Genomic DNA, 13048 nt, shown 5'->3' with positions numbered 1-13048 from the left:
GCAACTAACAGTTAATTAGTTAGTTAGTTTATTGTAACAGTTGTTGGTTAGTTTATTGTTGTTTTTTTTTTTATTTGGAGGTTAGTTTATTGTTGTTGTTAGTCAATTAGTTGGTATTGCTCTCATGATGTATATATACTGTGTACTCAATTTCATTCAATGAGATCTTTCTTTCTTCTCCATTTCTTTCCCTCTGTTTCTTTCTCAACTCTTTCTTCTTCTTCCTTGTTTCCTATTTTGTTCTTTGTCAATTGCTCGTAACTTCAAGATGGTATTAGAGCATTTTCCTCCATTCAATGCTAACATGGCTACTATTGGTACTGCAAGAATCTCCAACAATGGTTCAACCTTCAATAACACTCAAGCTACTCAGACCAGAGCTCAATTCTCTCAAGAACCAATGTATTTCAATCAGAGCATCTCGATTCGCCTCAGTGTTCACAACTTCTTATTGTGGAAACAGTAAGTCCTTCCTGCCATTAAAGGGAATCGACTCGTGAGGTACATCAAAGAACCACCACTAGCTGAATTTTCGACTGATGAAGATCAAACTCAAAATAGAGTGAACTAAGCTTTCATCGACTGGGAAGTTCAAGATCACCTTCTATCTCATGGTTACTGTCATCTATGATAGAAAGTCTTCTCACAAGAATGGTGGGATGCAACTCTACACAATAGATCTGGACAACTTTGGAAAAGCACATCATCACCTTACAAGTTTCTTTTAAGATTCTAGAATTTTGCACGAAGCTTCAGAATCTCAAGAAAGGAATTCCGAGCCTCAATGATTACCTGCTAAAAGTAAAGCAGAATTTCGATCTTCTTGCATCTGTGGGAGAAACCTTAAGTAACCGTGATCATGTTGCTGCAATCTCCAAGGGTCTTCCAAGCGAGTATGACACCTTTGTGATCTCATCTAATACTCGAGTTGAGCAATACTCTGTAGGAGAAATCAAGGCTCTACTTTTGGCTTCTAAATCCAGAATAGAGAAATTAGGTAAGGAGGTGGATCTGACTGCTAATATGGTCACTGATGATCAAGATTCCATGATTGAACCTAATCTTGCTTAGAGAAAATTTAAGCAACAACAGTTTGGACATGGAAATTTCCAATCCAACCATGGAGCTGGTCAGCTTGGCAATCAATTTGGCAATAGAAGCTTCAATCGTGGAAATGACTATGGTTTCACACCTGGACTAAACTCTGGTGGTAGAGGTAACTTTTACCCTAATCGAGGTGGTAGGTCAGGGATGAACATGAATAAGAAAGTGCAATGTCAATTGTGTTTACATTTTGGTCACACAACACACGATTGCTTTTATTGTTTTGATAAGTCCTTCTCAGGCTCTCAAGCATGAACAAGCACCAACAGTGGTGGATCTCAGCAATCACAGCAACCACATGCTAATCTTGCTAATAATAGCAGCTCAAGTGATGCTAATTAGTATCTAAATTCAGAATATACCAATCATTGCACTCCTCAAGCTCAGAATCTTGCTAATTGCTATGACTATGATGGTCAGGATCAAATGTATGTGGGAGATGGTACATGTTTGTCAATAAAGCATATTGGTCAATCTTTCTTTATTCCTCAGCATGCATCTCACTCCCTTGTCCTAAATAATTTACTCCATGTGCCTGAAATTAAAAAAACCTTATCAATTTGCTAAATTTGCCAAAGATAACAATGTTTATTTTGAATTTCATGCTGATTTGTGTTATGTTAAGGAGGAAGTGAGTCATACTACTTTGCTGATAGAGATGCACAAGAATGGCCTATATACTTTTGATCCATCATAAATTGGCACTATTTAATCGAGCCCTGACCCCATTATGAGCAACAAATGCTCACAGCAAAACCAGCTTCAAACCAGCAGGAGTGCCAACAATAAATCCAAGCCTAAGTGTACTTATGTTGCTACTCTAAATAATACCTCTGTGTGTCAAAATGTTTTAAATGTAATACAAATGTTCAAAATAGTTCCACTTTTTGGCATAATAGGCTAGGTCATCTATCTGAGCTCTGTTTGAAATTGGTAGTTTCTGATTGATAGGGGCCATCACACACATCATCCTTTAATGGATACAAATATTGCATCCACTTTGTGGATGTTTATTCAAGATTCACTTGGTTGTATCTGTTAAACAATAAGTCTGATGCTCTCAAAACCTTTTAGCATTTCAAAGCTGAGGCTGAATTGCAACTTCGGAAATCTATTAAAACTTTGCAAACAGATTGAAGGAGTGAATATAGGTCCTTTACCAACTTCTTACCTGACAATGGGATTCACCATAGACATCCTTGTCCCACAACTCACCAACAAAATGGCTTGGCTGAAAGAAAATATAGGCACATAGTTGAAAATGGCCTAGCTCTCCTTGCTCAAGTGTCATTACCTCTCAAATTTTGGGATGAGGCATTTAGGGCTGCTGTTTATATCCACAACAAACTTCTTACTCGCTTGTTGCAAAATAAATCACCTTTGAAAATTTTATTCAACACAAAACAAGATTACACAACCTTTAGAACATTTGGCTGTAAATGCTACCCAAATATCAGACCTTACAACAAACCCAAGCTAGAGTTTAGGTCTGCTCCATGTACTTTCATGGGTTACAGTCTCAATCATAAAGGTTAAAAGTGTTTAGATTCCAAAGGTAGATTATACATCTCTCGAGATGTGGTGTTTGATGAATTTTCCTTCCCATATGAACAGTTGTCTGACCACAATGTTAACAAGTGAACCAAAGAGATTCCATCTTCTATTTCAGCATTGATACCTGTTTGTTCTCACTTGAGACAACCTTACACAATGACTGATTTAGTTCAACCAGACATGAACTCAAATGCTGATATCCCTAATGCTGCAGCTACAATTGTTCAAATTGACCAAAATGATTTATCTGATAACCTTGCACCTAATTTTGATCCTTGCAATTTCGCTACTAACAGTTGGTTTCCAGACTTGCCTTCAACTTTTGATATAGGTGAAACCTCAGGAGCAAATGGTGATGATATTGTTAATGCTATTGCTAACAATGGAAACACTTTCTCTACTGTTCCACCAAATGATTCACCAACTCAATGTGATGAAGCTGGTCAACCAAATCCACCTACTACAAACATTGCTCCACCACAGAGAGTGTCAGTCACACCAGATCCCAGGCCTTTCCCAGCATGCTCTTCCCCTGTTGCATTGCCTCTTATTGCTAGATGTCTTAATGCTCCTGGAAAAAACAATTGCACCAGATGACAACACAATCTAAGTTAGGAGTGTTTAAACCAAAAGCATTCTTGGCTTCAAGACAACCAACATCACTCAAGGAAGCACTTCAATAAGAGCATTTGAATAATGCTATGAGTGATGAGATTCTAGCTTTTTCTAGAAACATAACTTGGGTTTTAGTTAGACTCCTTGAAGGACGATAAGCCATAGGCTGCAAATGGGTCTACAAGAGAAAGGAAAACCTTGATGGTAGTGTTCTCAAGCACAAAGCTCAATTAGTTGCAAAAAGGTTTCACTAGCAAGCAGACTTTGACTTCACTGAAACCTTCAGCCCTGTATTTAAACCAGTCACCATAAGAGTTGTATTCACTCTAGCTTTGTTCAAAGGTTGGGGTGTGAGATAACTCGATGTCAAAAATACTTTTCTAAATGGTGATTTGCAAGATGTATTCCAGTCCCGAACCCAATTCGGCCCGAAATACTCGATTGTGACTATATCGCGCCAACTTGTAAGAAAATACCTGCAAAAAGACAAAACATGTATACTATATAATAATGTAGTCCATAAGTATGCCATAATATAAAATTCACAGTTTTACCCTTCCCGGGTAAAAATTACAAAAATGCCCCTGGCTCACCAATGGGGTCTTAACATGCCATTCATCATATTAATTCACATATAATAAATTATATAATGATATAATTCCATAATAATAAATATTTAACTTAGTTAGGGTTCGCTAATCTGTTTTCTTTAATCTTAGGATATTACAGTAAATCACCAGTTATGAGTAGATGAACAACAAGTACTTCAGACACTAATGGTAAATTGCTGTATCCCTTTATTTTTATTAGTAATGTGAGATGATCACTGTGTTGTGTATAATGCGAGGCGGTTGAATGTTGTCTCATACATTTTATTACTCAATCCCGAGGTGGATATAAATCTCGTTAATTTTAGTTTAATAGTTTTTATTCTTGTCTCGCGTAAGACTAAGTAGTCAGCAAGTTTGAACATTTCTATCAAACTTGTATTAAATTGAAACGAGTTACTTAAACTGCATTTAATGATATAATTTCATTATTATATTTCCTAAGTTGATTCATATTCCTTATGTAGGACACGTGTCAGCTTCTAATACGTAGCTGAATTTTAGGCATAAGAATTGCCCCCTAAGAAGTGTTTTTTAGTTTAGAAAGAACTTTTTAAATGATCATAGGGGTATAATTGTACTAAACCCTTTTAAAAAATTGCATGTTTTGAGTTTTGGAAATTCAGGACTTCGATGCACATCATTGAACATTTAATGCCCTAACTGTTCTCATTTTGTAATGTTCCCACCCGTCATATCAAATTTCTTTTGTTTGAACGGCGATTACTAGTTGGGTATAAATTTGAAACTGAAGGCTCATTTCACCATTTTTCGTCTTTTCAAACCTTCCTCGGAGAATGATCTCACTCAAAGGAGAGTTTGTTAAGTTTTTCATTCCCTAACTAACTTAACAACCTCCCTTCTTACAGCCACCGACTTTAGGATCTTAATCCTAAGCCTATAAATACCACCAACACTTATCATTTCAAAACAATGATCAAATTGAGTTTTGGTGTGTGTGTGTGTGTGTGTGTGTGTGTGTGTGTGTGTGTGTGTGTGTGTGTGTGTGTGTGTGTGAGAGAGAGAGAGAGAGAGAGAGAGAGAGAGAGAGAGAGAGAGAGAGAGAGAGAGAGAGAGAGAGAGAGAGAGAGAGAGAGAGAGAGAGAGAGAGAGAAATTGAGAGGTAGAGAGAGAAAGGTACTATAAAAAGAGAGAGATTGGGTTTGGATTTTGTATGAAGAATCTTATGTAAATGAAGAAGATTATTGGGTAAGAGTGTGAGAGTTGAAACACTTTGAGAGAACTCATCAGAGAATTAATCTCGACTGTAATGTACTTGTTCTTGCTCAATCAATAAAGAAGATTTGGTGGTGTTCCAAAGCTGGAGTAGAGCTATAGAGCACATCAATCTATAGGACTTGAATTAATATATATATCTTGGTGTTGATTTTATCATTTTACTGCTTTAATTGTTTTTGAATTTCATACTTTGTTCATTCCTTTTTTGTCTGATTATTATTTGTGATTTGTTAATCTTATCATTGCTAATTCTTTGATTGTTTAAAGTTTAGTTGGTTTAATTCTGCACCATCAGTTATAATTTTCTCATAATAACATTTATAATATCTATATCTAGTACTATATGTCAATTAACTTGAGTTTGATTCTTTAGAGTGTAATTATTTAGCAATGTATAAATTTAGCTTGTGCTGCGTAGTACTCAATTAATTTTATTTTTAATTTTTCATACCAAAAAAAAAATTCTACAAATAGTTTTTTTTTTTTTTACAGCATTAGTCCAAATGAACCACAACAGAGAATCACATTATCAAGTTTTCATTTTCTCCAGCAGATCCATCTCTTTTTCTACAACAACATTCATCCTTCATAACTAACAATTAATCTTTCATTTTCTCCAGCAGATCCATCTCTTTTTCTACAACAACATTCATCCTTCATAACTAACAATCGTGAATAGTGTAAAGGTCTATGCACAATTCTACGATACAAACTCTATGTTTAGAGATACAACATTACTAACACTAAATACAACTCAACAATAAAATATACTTACATATTTATCCCAAAATACGTACATAATTTCAAAAGCAAATTAATAAAATAAAATTTGAATGTATTTTTTGACATAACACTGTACTTTTAGGTTGTAAAACCGGTTAGAAAAAGCATTGCAACCTAGATGAATAGTAATATTTTTCTTGTCTTACTTGAGGTGTTGGAAACCTCAAACCAAAAGGAGGTTCTACATAAAAATCATATTCTCTAATATATTATCCATTAATTGCTTGTTTTAGGGCATAAATCCCAACAATAATCTCCCACTTGCACTAAAAGTAAGTGCTACTTATTCTATAACTCTTATAGACGTTGTATCTCATTCGACTGTTCAGGCTAATTCATATGAGCGAGACCCTCCACATAATATAGTTTCATATAAAATTAAGTCTAATAATCAAGATAAGTCCATACCTCTTTAGGATCGTCAAACTTTCTCCAAAAGAGACGCTCCTAAGCCCTTGATTCTTAAATTCTAAAAATAGCTTAGTCACTCAAAAATTACTTTTTCCTACACTCTTCAATTGAATAAATAATTATCATCATTGTAATGTACTCTTCAAACTGAGTCCAACGACATATAACATGACTGTGGTGAATCCACAATTCACCTCATTCAAGAACACACAACAAAGAACACATCAACATAAACCAGAAATCGAAAATGCAATCCAAAAACCAGCAAAGAATTCAAACCAGTAAGAACTTTAAGCAAACAACAATTAAAGGACTTTAAACAGATAAAATGGCACCTTTCTTTTACGAGGTTCGAACATAGATCAGTGTAATCTATGCCTACATCCTCGGGAAACAATCAGCATACTTCTTTATTGATTAATCAGGAATGATTACAAGTGATTTGATCACAACAGAGAGGATCAATTACAGAAGGAGTCAAGCTCCTAATCCTCTCAATCACTCAGTCTCAATTCTCTCTCACTCTCTGATTTTGTGTCTCAATTGGTGTCCCTTAGAATTGTCTTGGTTTAGAGTTTATATAGGTGTGGTGCATGAAGAGAACTTTCCCTCCTAAACCAACTAACAAAACTAACATTTGAAGCTGTCCAATCCGAGAGTGCCACATGTCATGACTATTAGACTTATGTCTAAAAAATACCACAATTATCCACCTTTTTAGTCATAAGTCTGAAAGTATGTATGCTCAATGTTTCCTGGTACCTCCGAGGAGGTCAGTCACTGCAGTGTTGTGATGTTGAGCAAGTTTAGACAATGTCTAAACTTTGCTAAAGTTACACACTTGGTCATCACATCTGCAGGGTTGTCATCTGTCTTAACCTTCTTCACTTGCACTTCACCACTTGCAATAATTTCTCTGATGTAGTGGAGTCTAATGTCAATGTGTTTACTTCTTTCATGGAACATTGGATTCTTCATCAAATGAAGAGCACTCTGATTATCACAGTAGACAGTGATATCAGTAGCATTAATCTTCATTTCTTGTGCAAATCCTTTCAACCAAACTGCTTCCTTTATTGCTTTTGTGGCTGCCATATACTCAGCTTCAGTTGTAGATAGTGCAACCACCTTTTGTAGATTAGATTTCCAACAAACACATCCACCTAGAACTGTAAAACAATAACCAGTGAGGCTTCTTCTGGTGTCTATGCTTCCTGCATAGTCTGAATCGACATAGCCAGTGACATCACAGGGAGAAATGTTGTCTTTGTGAAATTTTAAACCAATGTCCAAGGTTCCCTTGACATATCTGAGAGTCCATTTGACTGCTGCCCAGTGTTCAGTGCCAGGATTGGCAATGAACCTACTTACAACACTCATTGCATAGGCCAAATCTGGTCTTGTGCATACCATAGAGTACATAAGACTCCCAACACATGATGCATATGGAATGTTATCCATGAACCTTTTGTCTACTTCAGTTTTAGGTGATTGAGCTTGTGTAAGTTTGAAATGAGGAGCAATGGGAGATGTTACCTGTTTAGCCTTGTCCATGCTGAACTTGTCTAGAACCTTTTGAAGATAACTTTTCTGAGATAGCATGATATATTATTTGGTCTCTTTCGATAATGTCAATTCCCGCATCTTGTTTGCCCTCCCTAGATCTTTCATATCGAATTCACTACTCAGTTTCATCTTGATTTTGTCAACTTCACTCCTTAGTTTACCTATGATCAAGATATCATCTACATAGAGAAGTAGATAAACTTGATCATTGTAGTAAACACAGGGATCGTATTTGCTTTTGTTGAAACCAATTCGAATCATGAACTCATCAAATCTTAAGTTCCATTGTCTTGGAGCTTGCTTCAGGCCGTATAGGGATTTCTTGAGTAGACACACTTTGTCTTCTGAGTTTTCAACTTCTAACCCTTCTGGAATGGCCATGTAAATTTCTTCATCTAGCATACCATGCAAAAATGCAGTCTTGACATCCATCTGATCCACCTCATAATCGAATTTAGCAGCCAGAGCCATCATGATTCTTATTGATGTTTGTTTGACAACAGGGGAGAAGATATCATTGTAATCTATACCTTCTTTTTGACTGAATCCCTTTGCTACAAGCCTTGCCTTGTATCTGACCTTGCCAGTTCCATTGTCACTTTCTTTTTCTCTGAAAATCCACTTGCAGCCTATGATTCTCTGTCCTTTAGGTCTTTTCACCACTATCCATGTCTTGTTCTTGATCAAAGAGTTCATTTCTTCATTAACAGCCATTAACCATTTTTCTCTAGCCTTACCCTGAATAGCTTCAGTGTAACTGAGAGGCTCAGAGTTTTCAATCTCTTCTGCAGCAGCAAAGGCAAAAGCAGTACATTCTGAAGCAGAGTAATCTGCATAACCAAATCTATCTGGGGCTTTTGCTTCCCTTCTTTCTCTGTCCCTTGCAAGTTAGTAATCACTTAGATTTTCTTGATTTACATTGTCATCATCAGATTCAACTCGAGCTTCCCCAGTTTCTGTCAGTGGTGCTTCAGGTGTATCACAGTTTTGACTTGGTTCATCTTGATCCACCTGAACTTGTACCCTTCTATTCAAAATTGAATTCTGTCCAGGTCTCATAGCCATTTCATTCTCCTTGAACACTACATCTCTACTAATAATGCACTTCTTATAACCATCTTCCAAACACCAGAGCTTGTATCCTTTCACACCATCTGGATAGCCTAGGAATAAACATTTCAAGGCCCTAGGTTCAAGTTTGTCTTGTCTAACATGAGCATAGGCAAGACAACCAAAAACCTTTAAGTGATCATAATTTGGTTTGTTTCCAGTCCATATCTCTTGAGGTGTTTTGAAATTCAATGCAACAGAGGGACATCTGTTGATTAAATAGCATGCAGTCTTCACTGCCTCACCCCAAAAATGTTTCTGCAATCCTGCACCCTTCAGCATACACCTAACCCTCTCTAGAATGGTTCTGTTCATTCTCTTAGCCAAGCCATTCTGTTGAGGTGTCTTAATCACTGATTTGTGTCTCTTGATTCCAGTTTTGGCACAATAATCCTTGAATTCATACGACGATATTCCGATCCATTGTCTGTCCTCAAAACCTTTAGTTTTCTACCTGTTTGGTTTTCCATGAGCTTTCTCCAATTGCTGAAAGTTTCCAAAGCTTGGCTCTTGTTTCTCAACATGAAAACCCAAACCTTCCTACTAAAATCATCAATAATGCTCATGAAGTAATTGGCACCTCCAAGGGATTGTGTTCTTGATGGCCCCCACAGATCTGAATGCACATAGTTGAGTGGTTCCTTGGTGATGTGTATGCCAGTAGGGAACTTAACCCTGCAACTCTTTCCTAATACACACTCTTCACAGAACTCCAATTTCCCATTCAACTTATCCCTTAACAGACCTTGTTTGTCTAGTTCAATTAGACCTCTTTCACTCACATGCCCTAATCTCAAATGCCACATTCTAGTTTTGTCCCCAGTACTGTCATTAACAGCAGCATTTGCTGTTCCCAACACTGCCTTCCCATTAAGAACATAGATACCATTTCTGATATCACCTTTCATGACTACAAGTGAGCCTTTTATTACTCTTAAAGACTCATCAATCTTAATAGAACATCCACTAGCAGCTAATTCTCCAATAGACAGTAAGTTTCTCTTAAGTTCAGGGACATACCTGACATTTTTTTTGTCCTCTTGATGCCATCATGCATGGTAAACAACACGAGATCAATTCCTTTGATACCGATGCTTTGTTGTTTCCTAGGAGTACATTTCCACCTTGTATCTCCTTGAATTCACAGAACAGATTTCTGTGAGGTGTCATGTGAAATGAGCACCCAGAATCTAATATCCATTCTCTGCCTGATTCCTTGCTAGACACTACCAATACATCTGCTGATTCGTATCCATCCTCTGCAACATTAGTTTCACCTCTCTCTTTACTTTTACCTCTAGAATTCTTTGCTTTCAATGCCCTACATTCATCTCGAAAGTGTCCTTCTTTCTTGCAATAGTAACAGAATTTCCCAGTCTTGAATTTGGATTTGTTCTTGGATTGACTGCTGCTTCTAAACTTATTCTTGAATTCTCTCTTGTCAGGTCTTCCTCTTCCAATGTACAGACTGTCACCATTCGAATCTCCCCTGTCATCAGTTTTCTTTTGAATTTCTTTTGAGTTGAGTGCAGCCTTTACCTCTGACATTGTCAATGTATCTTTTCCATAAAGAATAGTGTCTACAAAGTGCTCATAGGTTTTAGGTAGAGAACTCAGCAGAATAATTGCTTGATCCTCTTCCTCGATCTTAACACCTATGTTGTTCAAATCAAGAACTATTCTATTGAATTCATCAAGGTGACATCTTAATTCTTTGCTTTCATCCATTCTCATTGCATAGAGCTTTTTCTTTAGATACAATTTGTTGGCTAGGGATTTCTTCAAGTAGATGGAAGCAAGTTTAATCCACATCAGACCCGAAGCGGTAGTTTCATACTGATACTTCTCTCGGACTTCATCTCCGAAGACTTAGTAAAATGGCACTGTGAGCTTTTGATTCTGTGTCTCTTTTGATCTTTACATCTGTTAGTTCTTCAAGTTGATTAGGTTCGATAGCTTCTGAGATTCCCTGATGAACAAGCAAAGCTTTCATCTTGATTCTCCATAAGCTGAAGTCGTTTGTCCCTGTGAACTTGTCAACTTCGAATCTTGCTGATGACATTTTCAGGTTGTGTTCTTTGAGTCTTGAACCGATTCTTGAATGTCAATTCTTTCCTTAACCTTGCTCTGATACCATTTGTGGTGAATCCACAATTCACCTTATTCAAGAACACACAACAAAGAACACATCAACATAAACCAGAAATCGAAAATGCAATCCAAAAACCAGCAAAGAATTCAAACCAGTAAGAACTTTAAGCAAACAACAATTAAAGGACTTTAAACAGATAAAATGGCACCTTTCTTTTACGAGGTTCGAACATAGATCAGTGTAATGCAATACTACCTACATCCTCGGGAAACAATCAGCATACTTCTTTATTGATTAATCAGGAATGATTACAAGTGATTTGATCACAACAGAGAGGATCAATTACAGAAGGAGTCAAGCTCCTAATCCTCTCAATCACTCAGTCTCAATTCTCTCTCACTCTCTGATTTTGTGTCTCAATTGGTGTCCCTTAGAATTGTCTTGGTTTAGAGTTTATATAGGTGTGGTGCATGAAGAGAACTTTCCCTCCTAAACCAACTAACAAAACTAACATTTGAAGCTGTCCAATCCGAGAGTGCCACATGTCATGACTATTAGACTTATGTCTAAAAAATACCACAATGACTATATTTGAAGTTTAAAGTTTTAAAATCTTACCTAAGCAGTGCAGAATGATGATTGGTGGTGGTAGAAATTGGTGTACCTAAAATATCGCCATAAAGAAGCTTAGTATATATCAAAATGACTCTCTTAATGAGTAGATCACGGATGTACAATGCGTTAGCCCAAACAAGCACTAGAATCGCCAAAAAATGCTTTCGTACAAGCATGTCTTAGCTTCAATTGCTACCAAACTTGGGGTGTGAGGTCCTTGCGGGTTGGTGATCGTGCAACTCTAGCACATTTCGAAAATGGTAGCCTAGAGGGTGGTGGATCTAAGCTTGGGTGATGGTGGTTATGGTGGCTTTTATGAGAGAGAAAGTAAAAGAAAGAAAGAGATGTCGGGGAGAGAGAAAGAACAGCAAGAAAAAGTTTTGTTTATAATCCCACACCTTTTATATAATGTGTATAACTCTTTTTTTTTTTTTTTTTTTTATCTTTAGCACTTATTTATGCTCTTAATATTTAGATAGTTTTAATATAATCTTAACTTTTTTATATGATAATGTACAACGTAGTTATTTAAAACATGAGAAAAATTGTGAAAAATTTAGAAAAATTTAATACATCAAAAACAAGGTTCAAATAATCTATTGCACACATGCCTTTTTTATTTTATACACATGTGAAATAAACTGTTTGAAGTTGAACACTACATTCTACATAGTAAATTTTTTTGAATTTTTTAAAATTTTGTAGGATGTCTTAGATAACTACAACATACACGATCATAAAAAAAATAAAGTAAAATATTATCATGACTGTAAAAATATAAATAAGTGTATCAGTGCATCCTCTAAAAAACTTCATAAAAAGTTGATCTCAAGATGATAAGAGGCAAACTGACTGTGTATAATGAAAATAAGAGGAGTGGCAATTATAAACTCTTAGTCAACTTTGGAGGTCGAAAACAAACACATGTCAAAATATTTTTTTCATAGTGGTATTCTAAATAGTTTACCGTCTCCAAAATAGGTTTAAATTTTAGGCACTGTAAATTTTTGCAATTATATTATGCCGGTAAATTTTTACAAAATTCTGAATAGTCTATAGTACTCAAAATAAGTTTGAGTTTATTTGAATACAATAAATTATAATATTAAGAAATTTATTATCGATACTATAAATTATTAAGAATTTTTTTAAAATTACAACTATAACAAATATTACCATACAAAAAAATATTTTAATGTATATTTTCAAATACAAAATTAATTAAGATAACAAAATAGGTGATTGACCATATATAATACTACTCAAGACATAAAAATCTTATCACACTAAAAAGAAAAGCGTGGCACTACATAAAGATAATACTAGTAGAAGGACCACTTGTGCATTTATC

Source organism: Cannabis sativa, chromosome 2 (genome assembly GCF_029168945.1).
Source record: "Cannabis sativa cultivar Pink pepper isolate KNU-18-1 chromosome 2, ASM2916894v1, whole genome shotgun sequence".
In the NCBI taxonomy this organism is placed as follows: Eukaryota; Viridiplantae; Streptophyta; class Magnoliopsida; order Rosales; family Cannabaceae; genus Cannabis; species Cannabis sativa.
Note: the sequence above shows the minus strand (reverse complement) of the source record.